The sequence below is a fragment of the Liolophura sinensis genome, chromosome 8 (assembly GCF_032854445.1).
Source record: "Liolophura sinensis isolate JHLJ2023 chromosome 8, CUHK_Ljap_v2, whole genome shotgun sequence".
Lineage (NCBI taxonomy): Eukaryota > Metazoa > Mollusca > Polyplacophora > Chitonida > Chitonidae > Liolophura > Liolophura sinensis.
Window position 1 is genome coordinate 48,801,114 of NC_088302.1, and position 15,251 is coordinate 48,816,364.

The 15,251-nt window shown below is 41.6% G+C and overlaps 1 protein-coding gene across 1 annotated transcript in view; it reads right to left on the reverse strand.

Annotated features, from left to right (window-relative positions):
• Positions 1–2,769: 2,769 nt before the first annotated feature.
• LOC135472934 (stimulated by retinoic acid gene 6 protein-like) overlaps positions 2,770–15,251 on the reverse strand; it is a 60,331-nt gene continuing 47,849 nt past the window's right edge. The window contains exons 17-18 of the transcript XR_010444566.1: positions 8,927–9,115; positions 2,770–2,902 (exon numbers count right to left, since the gene is read on the reverse strand). The gene's annotated coding sequence lies outside the window, so the exon portion shown is untranslated. The remainder of the gene's footprint in view (positions 2,903–8,926; positions 9,116–15,251) is intronic.

The window sequence follows — 15,251 nt, forward strand, 5'->3', positions numbered from 1 at the left end:
GTGACTATATTCGCCAATCAAGGTACATTGGAGTAACAGCGCGTGGAAACCCCCACAAAGTGTGATCTCACTCAAACATTCTGTCGTTGTCACCCCACATACGCATACTGCGACCGTGTGCTCACGCACATATAATGTGAAGGTGGTCTCTTGCATAAATACTGCAGTGAGAGCTCACATCATCTTGGGACAGGAGATGAGGGGAAAGTGAAAAAGCTGTCGTACAGCTCGGACGTGTTTTTGAGCTCCAGGTGTCGTGGCACTCAGCTACTGTCTCTGGGTTGTACTATTGTATGATTTTGGGGATTGAGTGAGTCAGTGCTTGGGGTTTAACGTCGAACTCAACGTATGATTTTGGCTGTAAATTTAACTGTACATAGGATTTTTGTGTTTTTCATGTTGTTGTATATAATGTTGGATTACTTTGTATTTTTTTCTTTTTTGTTTTGAATATAGATTGTATTTGTTGGGGTAGGGGTTAGATAGAGGTAGATTGTTTTGATTGTATATGCACTGTGTTCTCAGCACTACTAACACGGGCTTCTGTCGTCCACGCCTTTCGCTGTGAGTCGCCCCACAGCAAAACTAATAGTCCGTAAGCTAACTGATAGCTCCTTGTTGGTGTCGTGTTGCACGAAGTTTTACCTGTACAGTTTGTTCAAGCCACAGGCCACAATGGATGAGTCGGCTGGAGAGTCCGTGGACTCGGATGATCTACAGTCTGATATGGAAATCGGGCCAAGTATCTTAGGCTCTGGTAAACGACCTTTAAGATCAAATCCTGAAAATGCTGCTGGTAAGAAATCTTGTTCTGTTATGAAGGCCATTGGAAACCACTCTCTATCTAAAATTAACACTTTACGTTTAGGCGAGGCCCTACAGCAGGCATGTCACCCACTTTTAAAAAACAAAGTGGACACCTTTATGGTTTTAAGATTTATTACTTGACTGCCTATTAAATGCATAAAATAAAGCTTTACTTTTTATGGTCAAGTATTTGTGGTACAATTCCACAACGAAGTCTGTAGTTTCTGTGACAAATGTGTCCAAAGTGGGCAGTGGCCAGAAAACCCCAAGTATGAAAAGTAAAGAAATAATGAAAACAAGGTTAAGCACACAACAAATTTGGGTGTGACAGCACTAATCACTCTAACATCAGCACATTTCCCAAATATTGTATCTATGGCTGAGGTCAATGTTCATTCCAGGGGAGATAATCATGGACACTCCTACTACGAAATATGCAAATTCACAGGAGGGTACGCTAGGGTGGGTGTGAAAGTAGTACCAGCTGTCCTTCATACACATTTTGTGCAGTTTAAAAGACTGAAATATATTAGGCCAACTATATCTATTCTATCAACAAAAATTCTATGCGGAAAAGGAAATCAATTATTTTCACAGAAGCGGAATTCAGTAGTCTTGGAATGCTACAGGTATGGAAAGTTTGGATGTTTTCCCCACTGAAGATTATGAAGTCGAACACAAAGCACTCAAAAAAATTACTTTACTGCTCTCTCACTATTTCAGTACATGATCTTGCTGTCAGTATACTTGAATGCAAGTTGTATGATCTACTAGTATGCACTGTTGTGATCAAAATATAACGTATAATTTAGGTACAATAGCTAAATTGCTGTAAGGAATGCACACATTTGAGTATATCAGAAATTACAAGTGACATTTACCTTCAATGGATGATCTTTTGTCCCATTTGTACTTCAGTGGAGGGAAAGTCCGTTTCACATCTTTGCAGATCTCCAACTGAAAGATAGGAGAAAATGCTTAACTACACATGTAAAGCTACACGCTCAAAAATATATTTTCTACTTTTAGTTTAACAACCACGTGTTGTACAATCTGTGTAATAAATGAAATTTGGACTTTGTTAGTCTTCAACTACTAGGAAGACACATAAACTTAAAACCTATCCATTGAATACCTTATCTGTTAACATGTTGAGCAGGAAGATCCTACATGTAATGATACGTGGGACTTTACCGGGCTGCTATCCACCTTAGGAGAGTCAACGAGCATTTACTGGGTTGCTATCCACCTTAGAAGAGTCACCGAGCATTTACCGGGCTGCTATCCACCTTAGGAGAGTCACCGGGCATTTACCGGGCTGCTATCCACCTTAGGAGAGTCACCGAGCATTTTACCGGGCTGCTATCCACCTTAGGAGAGTCACCGAGCATTTTACCGGGCTGCTATCCACCTTAGGAGAGTCACCGGGCATTTACCGGGCTGCTATCCACCTTAGGAGAGTCACCTGAGCATTTTACCGGGCTGCTATCCACCTTAGGAGAGTCACCGGGCATTTACCGGACTGCTATCCACCTTAGGAGAGTCACCGAGCATTTACCGGGCTGCTATCCACCTTAGGAGAGTCACCGAGCATTTTACCGGGCTGCTATCCACCTTAGGAGAGTCACCGAACATTTTACCGGGCTGCTATCCACCTTAGGAGAGTCATCGATCATTTACTGGGCTGCTATCCACCTTAGAGTCACCGAGCATTTACCGGGCTGCTATCCACCTTAGGAGAGTCACCGAGCATTTTACCGGGCTGCTATCCACCTTAGGAGAGTCACCGAGCATTTTACCGGGCTGCTATCCACCTTAGGAGAGTCATCGATCATTTACTGGGCTGCTATCCACCTTAGGAGGGTCACCGAGCATTTTACCGGGCTGCTATCCACCTTAGGAGAGTCACCGGGCATTTACCGGGCTGCTATCCACCACAGGAGAGTCACCGAGCATTTACTGGGCTGATATCCACCACAGGAGGGTCACCGAGCAAATACCGGGCTGCTATCCACCTTAGGAGAGTCACCGAGCATTTAGCGGGCTGCTATCCACCACAGGAGAGTCAGCCGAGTAATGCAAGACAGTACTCGTCCTGAAAAAAAAAAACAAGAGAAAGACAGAATTAAAATTTGGCTGATATCAGAGCTTAACAACCCTTGTGGCACTACACTTGAAAAGGAAGAGACATTTTCAAAATGGATTAAGGCAGTCATCACTGTTTATGATCAATCAATGGAGATAGCTCAAAAGATTAGTTGCCTCAGGTTGCGCTTCTTGCCACAAGAAAACACATCATACATACATGTACATTCGACGGAAACTGCGCCCTCAGATAACTTAATAAAAGTGGAGTACGACGTAAAACAATTAAGCACACATACATTAATGCGTAAGTTAAGTCTGTAATGATTAGGTAGCAAAAGATCTTTTTCATGAAGAGAATACAATAATATGGTCCATATGTTATTTTTAAGAGCAGACAAGTTAATGATTGGTGGTTACAACTGAAAACGTACTGGAACTATATAGTAGTTCTGTGCATGGGTGTGTTAATGTGCCGTAGGATCAGGTACTAAGACATGTGGCTGTGACGGGAATGAACTCTGAAATGCTGAAGGGAAGTGACAAGAATGCAATAAAGCAAAAACAAGAGAAAAGCTTGTGTGATGGGTACATATTGACAGGGCCAAAATATTTCACCTCATCGTCGAAATGGAAATCATTACGGAACCAGTCCTTCTCAATGCGGAGATTAAGCAGTTCGTCCTCCCCATCATATGCCACTTGATAAAGACTGTAAATGGACTGCGTGGCCATGTTGTCATCCTTATCCTGTTGGTCGTATGGGACTTCCTTTGGTACCACTTCTTTGGGCCTTTCCAATCTTCCATCGATGGCGAATTCGTTTCCCAACTGGATTTGCAGGAAACGTTCCTTTCCTCTTCTGGCCCTTTTGCAAGGGATACTTGTTTATTTGCCATCGTGTGATAATTGCATAGAACTTACCTTTTCTCATGTTAGATTTGTCGTGCTCGTGTTGTAGAGTCGCACAAAGACTATTTGGAAGATGTTGAAGGTGTAGCATTTAAAAAACCCTGGTACTGGGTTACAACTTTCTTTAAATTAGTGGCCAACTGGTCGCAGTCAAAAGATTTTCCATGCTGGCTAAATTGTAGCAGAACCTTGTTTACACCTGGGGGAATGATGACTGTCTTGTACTATCCAATCTGAGACTTCAAGGCATTGAGAAGGTCCTTTTTGTTTGTGGACTGTACAAGTTCATCCACAACAGTCGCTGAGCGACAGTGACCTCCAAATTTCTCCACTTCATCTAATGGTTTCTGCCGAACAACAGCACTTTTGAAGACTTTCCCTTGTTTCTGCATCTCCTTCTCTTTCAGAGAAGCAAGTTGTTTTTCCTCGAGATTTCTGCGTCGCTGTGACCATACCTCCTTAAATTCTGCACATCTGGTCCTTGCAGTTTTCAATATCAGCCTCCTCCTCACTTAAGGACTGCAACCATGGCAGTGTCTTGTTGTACGCCCACATAATGCTGCCTTCGACATTTTCAACTGTTGCATTTGGCTTGATATTTGGCAGGTATTTTAAATAGACGAAGTGGCTCTGACCAATTGAATTGGTGGTAGGAACAGATGCAGATTCGTGCCGATGGTTTTCCATGTTCTCCGCCAGGAAGCTGAGACGTTACTTGTCTTGCGAAGGTGACCAAAGCATGTGTTGCCACAAGACTAAAAAACCTCCATAGTGATGTCAAGATGTTTCTCATCTGGCGATTGACGGATAACAGAATGGTACAGGTCGTTTTAGACTGGTGGGCGGTCCGGCCGCACACAACACTCTGACTGGATTACACACCAAGAATCAGAACTCAGATGTTCAAGTTCTAGTCTCAGTTTCTGAAGGTATGGATTCAGGTCTAAGGTGTGGATATGGCGACTCAATACCAAAGCATGAAAGGGAGCTGTAACTATTACATGGACGAGGGTCATCCCTCTTACGCAAGCAATAAGTAATCATCGCGACATCTCCCTGAAGAGCCTCAATTAAATTATTCCTGTGTACTACCTCTGACATGAGGAGCTTAATATCGTCATGGCGGTGATAAGGTGCAGAAGCATTCTTGAAAACCACGACAAAACGATTGTGAGCAAATTTCACAAAGTGCACGGCCTTCTGCTTGTTACGCATCCTCGCATTAAAATCTGCTGGTATTCCAGCCGCCCGATTACCGGACATCAATACTATCCAACAAGTGGCTTTGGTAGCCTCAACAACTGTGGACTTTTCCCTTCTTAAGTCTGGATTGATTTTTCCACGCCCAAGACGAACTTCACCGCCACATGTAAGGATGTCCTCGTATGACTGGAGCATTTTCACAGGCATCAGCTAGTCCCAAAGAACATGAGGGAAACAAAACCATTGGTGCAGCTTCACTGTGTCCCTTCTGGATTCCTCAGGCAAAAATTCACAATTTTGTTTACTTCTCTGGATTAAGGACAGTCGCAAAACTTCGAAATCTTCTTTGAACTTTTTGTTCACAACATGTTGGTTTGTCATTAATTTCTTAATAGACATAAGTATTGACCTTTCTATGCTTTTCCTCTCGTCTGCATCATCTGCAACCAATTCTGCCAAGTCCGCCACCACCTCCTCCAGTTCCTGCAGCTGTGTGGCTGTTCACTCTTCACAGTTCCTGCTTTACCCATGGCATATGTTTGCTCTATGGTAGAGGCCTGGAAGGCGAAAAATGCCGTTGGTAGTCCGTGGTTCCATCTGTGTGTAGGGTGGTGTTCTTATTTTTAGCAGCGTTTCACACACTTGTATCTTCCCTACAATGTTGAAATCTAGCAGCATGTTGTCTGTGATGGTAACTTAGCCAAGGTAACACCAAAGAGTTCTAAGACCACAGTTTCTATCACATCAACAATGTGTCCTAACCCGAGACTTAAGCTTCCTAGACACATAACTGTCTGCCGTAGTTCATCTGTGTACCTCCCATCCACGAAGCAATCCACGGTAAGCTTTTCCTGTAGGAGTGAATGGAGTATTTCCGATAAATTGATCATATCCAGTTCCTTTGTGGTAAGTTCAGCTCTGAATATGTCCAATTCCAATTTTTGCTTACTCGCCTCATTTTTCAATTTTTCACATTTTCCCTTCATATAGGCCTTTCCATGCTGTTCCTTCTTAATCTCTGCTGACAGTTGAGCACAATCACTTTCTTTCTCTTGCAGTTTCTAGGACAGTGATTCAGCCTTCTCTTCTAGGTTGTGTATTTTACCGTTTCTTCTGTCTTCCCTCGTTATATGGTTTTTAGGTGTTGACGCAGTCTCTGCGCCAGCTGCTCCTTATACTCCGCCAACTCCTGTTTTAACGTCTTCATCTCCCCGGCCTGACTCTGGCACTCATTCACAAAATCTGTCATGGATTCATCCAGCGCAGACATACTCTTCTGTAAATCGCTATATGCAGATGCTTCTGTTTGGATGCTTGCCGTTGGATGAGCTATACTTGGAACCAACTTAACTCCAGTTGGTAATGCTGCTGATGGTTTCACAACACTGCCTGTAGTCTGCTTTCCTCTTGTAGGTTTAAGACTTTTCAGAAAGTCTTCCAGTTCTGCAGATTTATGGCCTGTTACAAACAAGGTGTAATGTTTTTGTAAATTGTTGACCTTGAGACGGGAGATTTTCGATAGAGATATTGATTATTCCCAAAATTTCCAGCCCCTCGACAAACACTTTCCATTGGTACTTCTTCCTGTGCCAATAACTACGCAATTCAAGGATTATCCCATTTGTCATTGTATGTGGTGTTCCTTTCCACCCGCCAATTCCCTACTCTAACAAAACTGCTGTAATGTTCTGTTGGGAACAAAGTGGTCCAAGAGTGTTCTTTAAATTGGGCTCCGTCCACGGGATAACTTCATTTAAGTCTGCCCCTTAACTTTCTCTTCAGATTTGCATAGCGCAGTATATTTTCACTAACAATGTCTGGTTTTAATACCATCAATGCCTTTCTTAGTGTCTGCTGAACCAAACCTTTACCATCGATTTGACTTATTATGTCATTAACTAACTCATATGTGATGACACTTTGGAGCGACCAGAAATCTGAATAAAGAAACGGTAGCAGTACTCTTGTTCTTAGGTCGTCCTACGATAACCTTGCTTCTCAATTGTTACAGCCTTCTTATTATGATTTTCTGTAAAATGGACTCCATTCCGGAAACTTTAACGTACGATCAAGAGAAATCCTTCATGACGTGGGTGTTGACCTGACCAAGCTGGAAAAAGCTACTCCTTTCCCGCACCCCCTTGGCTCCTCCATGTACTTAATGTTTGCATGACGTTACGTGAGTATACCCGCAAATCTGGCCGCCTTAACCTTATCTGTTCGTCTTTTAAAAACTATGTGTCTAACAACTGGCCTGCTTTTTTAAAACTATTTTCAAATGCATCAAAGTACCCAGAGACAGGGAAGTCTGGTATTGAGTTTTCAGTACCGGGTATAAAATTATGCCAATCACTTAGAGTGTCTGATAAATTGTCGGTCTTCACATGTGAGTTATTAGCAATCCTCTGTTCTTTACTCTGGCTTGAGGAATACAGCCCAGTGAGGGCTGTGATTTTTTCTGATTCACTTGCTGCATTACTCTTGGCAAACTGCATCTCGTCTGATTTTGGAGGTATTATGGTTGATAACCTCGTTTTACTTTATAGAGGGGATAGAGGTTTGTTTGGCATGGGTACCAGCCCACTTGGGAATAGCGGGTAATGAAGAAGCGGACAAGGCTGCAAAACAAGCGCTCCTGCTGAATAATATATCTGTGTCTTACACGTTATCATGTCGAGAGATGTTCAGCGAAGATAAGTCACACTTCTACTGGCTTTGGCAGAATGAGTGGGATACAACGAATAATGGTCGTTTTTATTTTCAATTTTAGCCTTCTATTTCCAGTGGATATGTAAGCCTATCTCCAAGACAAAACGATGTCTTGTTTTTCAGATTAATGTCTGATGTCTTACCTTTTAACTTACTGTGATAAACTGTCACCCAAGTGGCTGAGGTGATTTTTGTGATGTAGTTGAGTCCGAAGAACATTTTCTTTTCAGATGTCCCAGATATAATTTAGTCAGAGCTCAAATGTTTGCAAAGCTATCACATTTTGATATTTTTCAGCACACATTGCAGGCAGTTGTGTGTCCTCCACGAAACAGAGTTAAAGTTTTCAATGAAGTGGCGAAGTTCATTGTTAATTCAAGGCGATTTTGAGTCTCCCCAACCCTCATCCCGTTTATTTGAGTGTTATCTCTAGTAATGTAGTACAGATTTACTCTTGCAGTTAAGTGTGGCGTGCATCATCCCTTTTCAGGGCTTGGAAAACGCCAAATTTATAATTTCCCTATCTCACTCACGCCACCTTGGGAATAACTGCAAGTAAAAACACGCCCCAAATAGGCTGTCAGTGGTCATGTATAACCCCGACCGCCTTATAGCTAAATGTTAAATCACGTTGGTTAACCCTCCCTGGACATTTTCTCTCTCGGCCTCTTGGCTTCTATTGGTGTCCACTGGATGTGAATGCGGCAACGCTGTTGACTCAGTCAACCTCTTTAAATCTCCACTAAAATACTGATGATTGCAGTCCAGGCTGTGTTTCCTCAAATGAATGAGATCCGGGTTGTTCAGTAAAATGTAAGTTAAATGCCATAGTTTTCTTGTCCTTTTAAGCCTTATTTCCTTTGCCTCTAAAGGATAGAATAATCAAAAATGCATTAAAGATTCTTGTTTTTTTTCTCTCTTTTTTCTTTGTTATGACACTTTTCTTTAGGTTATATATTTATTAATTCGATTGGTATCATCCACAGTGCTCATTCACTTATACAACGGCCACCAAAACTTTGGTTGGAGGAAGCCGGGCAGAACTCATGACAACCTCCTTGGAAGACGATATTAGAACAAAAACTGTCGAAACAAGGGAGACAACCGTGTTAGAAATATTTTCAAGCTCTTATATAAAACATGAAAGCATCACAGTAAATTACCCTTTGCGCAAACAACGCATAATTTGGTGAAACTCATTTAGATTTACCTGTTACTAATGTTGAGTGATCCGAATTAAAGGAGCCATATCCGTTGCTTGCACGATGAACGGTGTCCGGCTCTCTGGGCAAGGGTCTCCTGTTGGAAGTCCCCGCCTTCATTTCCCGGCAGAATACCCTAAGTACTGGGTGATTATGAGTGTAGTCCACAAACAGCATCCCAACACAGGCCACGTGCCCTGGACATAGAACGTATCGTGTGTTATAGCTATGCTACTTGTCCTAGATACAGAACACACTGTGCGTTGTAACTAAGCCACGTGTTGTGGACATATATCATGCCATGTGTTATAGCTAAACATACTATGTGAAACGGTTATTTTTACAACTACATCTAACTTCAGAATATACCACGCAAATGTCGTTATACTCAATGAGTCACGGCACAAATGTTGTAACGCGGGGCAATATGTCATGCTGTAACTTCGGGAGTCACCATGCAAATGTTATACTCAATGAGTCACGGCACAAATACTGTAACGCGAGGCAATGTAATATGTTCTAACTTTGGGAGTCACCACGTAAATACTGTTATACTCAGTGACTTACGGCACAAATGTTGTAACGCGGGCAATGTGTTATGTTGTAACTTCGGGAGTCACCACGCAAATGTTGCTATACTCAATGATCAACCACTGTGCGATTGTTATAACTAAGTGAGCAAATTTTGTGACTACTCAACTGATACAATAATGTAACAGTTTCTGTTGCCCACAAACTGAAGACTGGTCACAAAGATAACATTATTCCCCTGGTTGACTGACAGAAAAAAAGATCGCAAGTCCAAGTTGTTTTTAAATCACTAATATCATAAACGAAGCTCTACCCTACAATCAACATCATTTTGCTCGATCGGCTAGACCCTCTTGTAGGTGAAAAGGGTGCGGTGGGGATGTGGACCATAGCTCTTGCATTAAAATGGTCAAAAAATAGTTTTCCTACATTTTTTTTGTGAGAGGTGAGAGACTTCTGGATCATTACGCTGACAATATTTTGATACACTGATGCTGAAGAAATACATGTCTAATTGACTTTAGCTCCGGCTGTAGTGTAATGGTAAGCCGGCATATCCACTTGGTAAGAGTTTCTTTTGGACTTGGGGGTCGTGGGTTTTAGTTCGGGTAAGTAACATCCACATTTCCACATATTTTTTACTCCAGAAATAGATTTACATATATAAATATAATAAATACATACGCGTAAACTGTTCGGCCTGGCTTTCTCCACTGCCGCACCTGGTTTTTTCCAAAACTTCACCTGGCTTTCGTCACTGCTCATCCTTGTTTTCCCCACTACTCCACCTGGTTTACTTCACTACTCCGCTTTCTCAACTGCCTCGCTTGTCTTTCAATATTACCACGCCTGACTTTCTCCACTACCACACCTGTCTTTCAACATCACCACGCTTGGCTTTCAACATTACCACGACTGATCTTCTCCAATACCTCGCCTGGCTTTCAAAATTACCACGCCTGACTTTCTCCACTACCACACCTTACTCTCTCCACTATCACGCCTGACTTTCTCCACTACCATGCCCTACTTTCTCCACTATCACGCCTGGCTGTCTCCACTACCACATCTGACTGTCTTTACTACCACCCCTGACTTTCTCCATTTCCACGCCTGACTTTTTCCACTGTCACACCTGAATTTCTCCACTACCATACCTAGCTTTCTCCACTACCACGCGTGGATTTCAACATTACCACGGCTGATTTTCTCCTTTAATTCGCCTGGCGTTTAAAATTACCCCGCCTGACTTTCTCCACCACAACGCCTGATTCTCTCCACTACCACGCCTGACTTTCTCCACTACCGCACCTGACTTTCTCCATTTCCACGCCTGGCTTTCTCCACTACAATGCCTGACTTTCTCAATTACCAAGCATAACTCTCTCCACTACCACACATGACTTTCTCCATTACCACGCCTGGCTTTCTCCACCACAACGCTTGACTTACTCCAATACCTGGCCTAACTTTCTCCACTACCTCATCTGTCTTTCTCCATTTCCACGCCTGGCTTTCTCCACTACAACGCCCGACTTTCTCCATTACCAAGCCTAACTTTCTCCACTACCACACCTGTCTACCTCCACTACCACGCTTGACTTACTCCGATACCACGTCTGGCTTTCCCCACTACAACGTCTAACTTTCTCCATTGTCACGCTAGATTTCACTATCACCACGACTGACTTTCTCCATTACCACACCTGACTTTCTCCACTACCACACCTGTCTTTCAACATTACCACGGCTGATATTCTCCATCACCTCGCCTGGCTTTCAAAATTACCACGTCTGACTTTCTCCACTACCATACCCTACTTTCTCCACTATCACGCCTGACGTTCTCCACTACCACATCTGTCTTTCTCCCCTTACTTCCACTGTCACGCCTGTCTTTCTCCACTACCACACTTGAATTTCAACATTACCACACCTGGCTTTCTACACTACAACGCCTAACTTTCCCTATTGTCAAGCTTGATTTTTTCTATTACCACGCCTGACTTTCTCCACTACCACGCCTGGCCTTCTCTATTACCACACCTGGCTTTCTCCACTGCAACACTTGGTTTTCAACATTACCACGCCTGCTTTTCTCCACTGCCATACGTGGCTTTCTCCACTACCACGCGTGGCTTTCAACATTACCACACCTAATTTCTCCACTAATACGCCTGACTTTTTCCACCACCCCACCTTTCAATTTAAAGAAACGACCTGAATGCAAATAAGATATGGATTAGATGAATTTTAATGAAAAATTTGGAGAAGATTATCTGAATTAATTAGGAAATACCTTTGCCTTTCACAGATATGCTTTAAATCAACCAATTATGCTACAGTTCGCTATAGCCGCAGCTAAGTATAGACTCATTCTCTGTCATAGGCCCACCTGGGGAATTCCTCGTGACCTGAAATTTGCAAGCTGCGTCAACCGATAAAACGCGTCTAAAGGGACCCTCAGTGGCTCAGTTGGTTAGCGCGCTAGCACAGCGTTATGACCCAGGAGTCTCTCACCAATTCGGTCGCTGTGAGTTCAAGTCCAGCTCATGTTGGCTTCCTCTCTGGCCATACGTGGGAAGGTCTGACAGCAACCTGCAGATGCCCGTGGGTTTCTCCCAAGCTCTGCCCGGTTTCCTCCCCCATAATGCTGGCCGCCGTCGTGTAAGTGAAAAATTTTTCAGTATGGCGTAAAACACACCGGCCAGCTGTTGTTGAAGAATGTTTACCTTGATATTGGTAATGACATCCATGACTAAATTTTCCATCACCCCATCATACGGCTGGAAATCAGTTGGCAGTAAACTGATGTTCTTCTGTTTTTGATAAGGCAGACTACAGTATATAGCCTGTTACGACCCAAACTGTCTGTATTATAAAGAGATGGCTTGTTCGAAATACACGACAGTTTAACCACACAAAAACAGTAACCAAAACCAGTAGATTTTATTTTACAACAGTTTATTAGGTTTAACAAGAACAGATAACAAGACTTGTACAAATACTAAAGTACTTAAGTTTAACAAGAAAGGATAGCAGTATCTATACAAATACTAAAGTACTTACAAGTACAACGGTGCTAAGTCCAAACGGACGCATATATTCCACAATGGTGATAACCATACAGGCATAAATGCACAAATAAGAGGGAAAATCCACAGTATAACTGAGTGTATGACGAAATATACACAAAATTCCACAGACAGGGTCCGTGTACTAATAAGCACTGTGTACACAGGGGCACAAATTAAATATACAAGTTCAGACTGAACAAGTGCTCGGTGGAGATAGGATATAACAAAGCCAGAGGCTATAAAAGACACCAAAATTCAGCACAAAAGGCCTACTAAAGTAACACACAGCGAAAGCATCCAAAACTCTCAATATTTCTCCTTTCTCCTTCCTTTGACCTGCTTTCATAGGTCTTATATAGACTGGTGGAATTTTCTAGAATAAGAAAATTCTTAAACACTTGTTGTAAACAAAGAGGCCCAGAACTGAGGGTATTCTGGAATATTCTAAGGCAGAGGCAGACAGCAGGCCCTGAACTCAGCATATGTAAACGGTGTTAAGCTAAATTTAGAAGCTGACGGCAGTTGTGCACATAACAAGCATTTTAAAATTTCGGGCGAGTTGTTTGTTGCTGTTGTCTTGACATTTTAGTCATCGACGACGAGAGCAGCTTTCTGAAAATACTTTCCTTTATTAATGTTAAAATTTCGTTTTTGGGTCACAATTGGGTCACATTGCATGAGCCATGCTGTAATACTTTGTGTATTGACTTTCTTTGTTTCTGGGATTTTTTTTTCTTGGGAGTGACCTTATACTTATGGAAGTTTTCACGTCAAAAATGTATTTTAATGTTCATTTCAGCCGGCGAAGGCGACTGACATTGGTGATCAGTTCCCTCCCATCATACGACCTGGTATGGTATATTTGCTGAAGGACAAATCGGGACAGTAAATACATGACTGATCTAATTGTGTCCATGCTTCTAAACAACCATCAAAATTGGAGAATTTAACGTGGAATACGCAGTCTACAAATTCGTGCGTTACATTGACAGACAAGTTACGTTTTCTGATTGATAGCAAAATAGATGGTGTTATCGCTGCTAACTTTCACATGTATGTTACAGACGTTCTGTTATTCAGACAGAACAATTTTGTTGGTGTAACGGGGTATTTTGCTCTCCAAAACACAGCACATGTATTATATTGTACATGTAACAATCTAACCTTGCGTCAAGTAGTAAACATAATATTAGGATAAATATAACAGATCAGGGTGATTTTTAGAGTGAAATGATTTGACACCTGCACCCATTGATATTAAAATCACCGTGATAATGGTCAAGCAGTATAAAGTAAATCTTCCTTACTGTTTTGTTAGCCATGAATACAACGTAATAACAATTAATGCAACCATGAATACGATGTAATAAAAATTCTTGTACCTTTGTTACCTACCGCGTCTGTAAACATTGTATTATATTTTCTTAATTTTTTACTTGTCAGTGTCTGGCCTACATTTTTCCCTCAGTGTACGTTATAGCCTGCAGTGTTATTCCGTCGACCGTTGTTGAGGTTTTGGTTCCAGAATTTTCTTATATGCTAGTCTGTAAATATAAGCGACGGAGTTGTGAAACTCGCAGCCATTCATTCAAGTCCACTTTTGAGCAGTCATTTACTGAAGTCCACTTCTGAGCAGTCATTTACTGAAATCCACTTTAGGGCAGTCATTCATTTAAGTCCACTTGCAAGCAGTTATTTACTGAAGTCATTTACTCATTTGAGAGCAGTCATATTCACTCTGATTCATTCTAACGGATTTTGCTCTGTTTGAAAATATCGGCCTTCATGCCATTCGACATTCGTCATTTTACTCCACTTTCTAAACTCGGCACTTTGTGAGCTTATGTTTCGTCACTTGCTGTTTTTTGGAGACGTTATATTTGGAACATGTATGGATCATTATCTCTTTGTGTTATTACGAAGATTTCATCCCAGTATTTTCTGAAAGTGACTTTGTGAATATTTCCTAGGAAACATACATCGGCAGCTCGGCAGGATGGACGCTACTGTCAACCCATCCGCCCTGAGAAGTTACACATTCACAGATAGTTGAGAACAAACCCCTTATTCAACTGTCATCCGTAGATTGAGAAATTAATTAAATTAATCTTAAGTGTGGATTCTATATTTACGTGTACTGACTAGCCTTTGGAAGCCGGAATATTCCATGGTTTCAATGCCGTAAGATATATATATATGCCGTATATATATATATATATATATATATATATATATATATATATATATATATATATATATATATATATATATATATATATATATATATATATGTGTGTATATAGTTATAGTTATATAAATCTATATACATATATGCATACATATACATATATAAATATATATACATTAAACGTGCAGACTTTCACTACGTACATGTATTTGTACAGTAGCTGTCGTTTTTGTCAATTGTCTATTGAAAGACAGAAAAGTTTCACCTTTGTTGTCTACATATAGGTGCCAGGCAGTCTATAATCTGTAAGAAAATATATTTATTTATTTATTTATTTCACATGTGTTTTTTGCGCCGTACTCAAGAATCTTCCCCATATACGACGGCGGCCAGCATTATGGTGGAAGGAAACCAGGTGGAGCTCGGGGTTAATCCACGGCCATCCGCAGTTTATTGCCTGACCTTCCCATGTACTGTCGGACCTTCTCATGTACGGTCACAGTGACTGCACTGGTAAGAGGCTTCTGGGTCATCTCG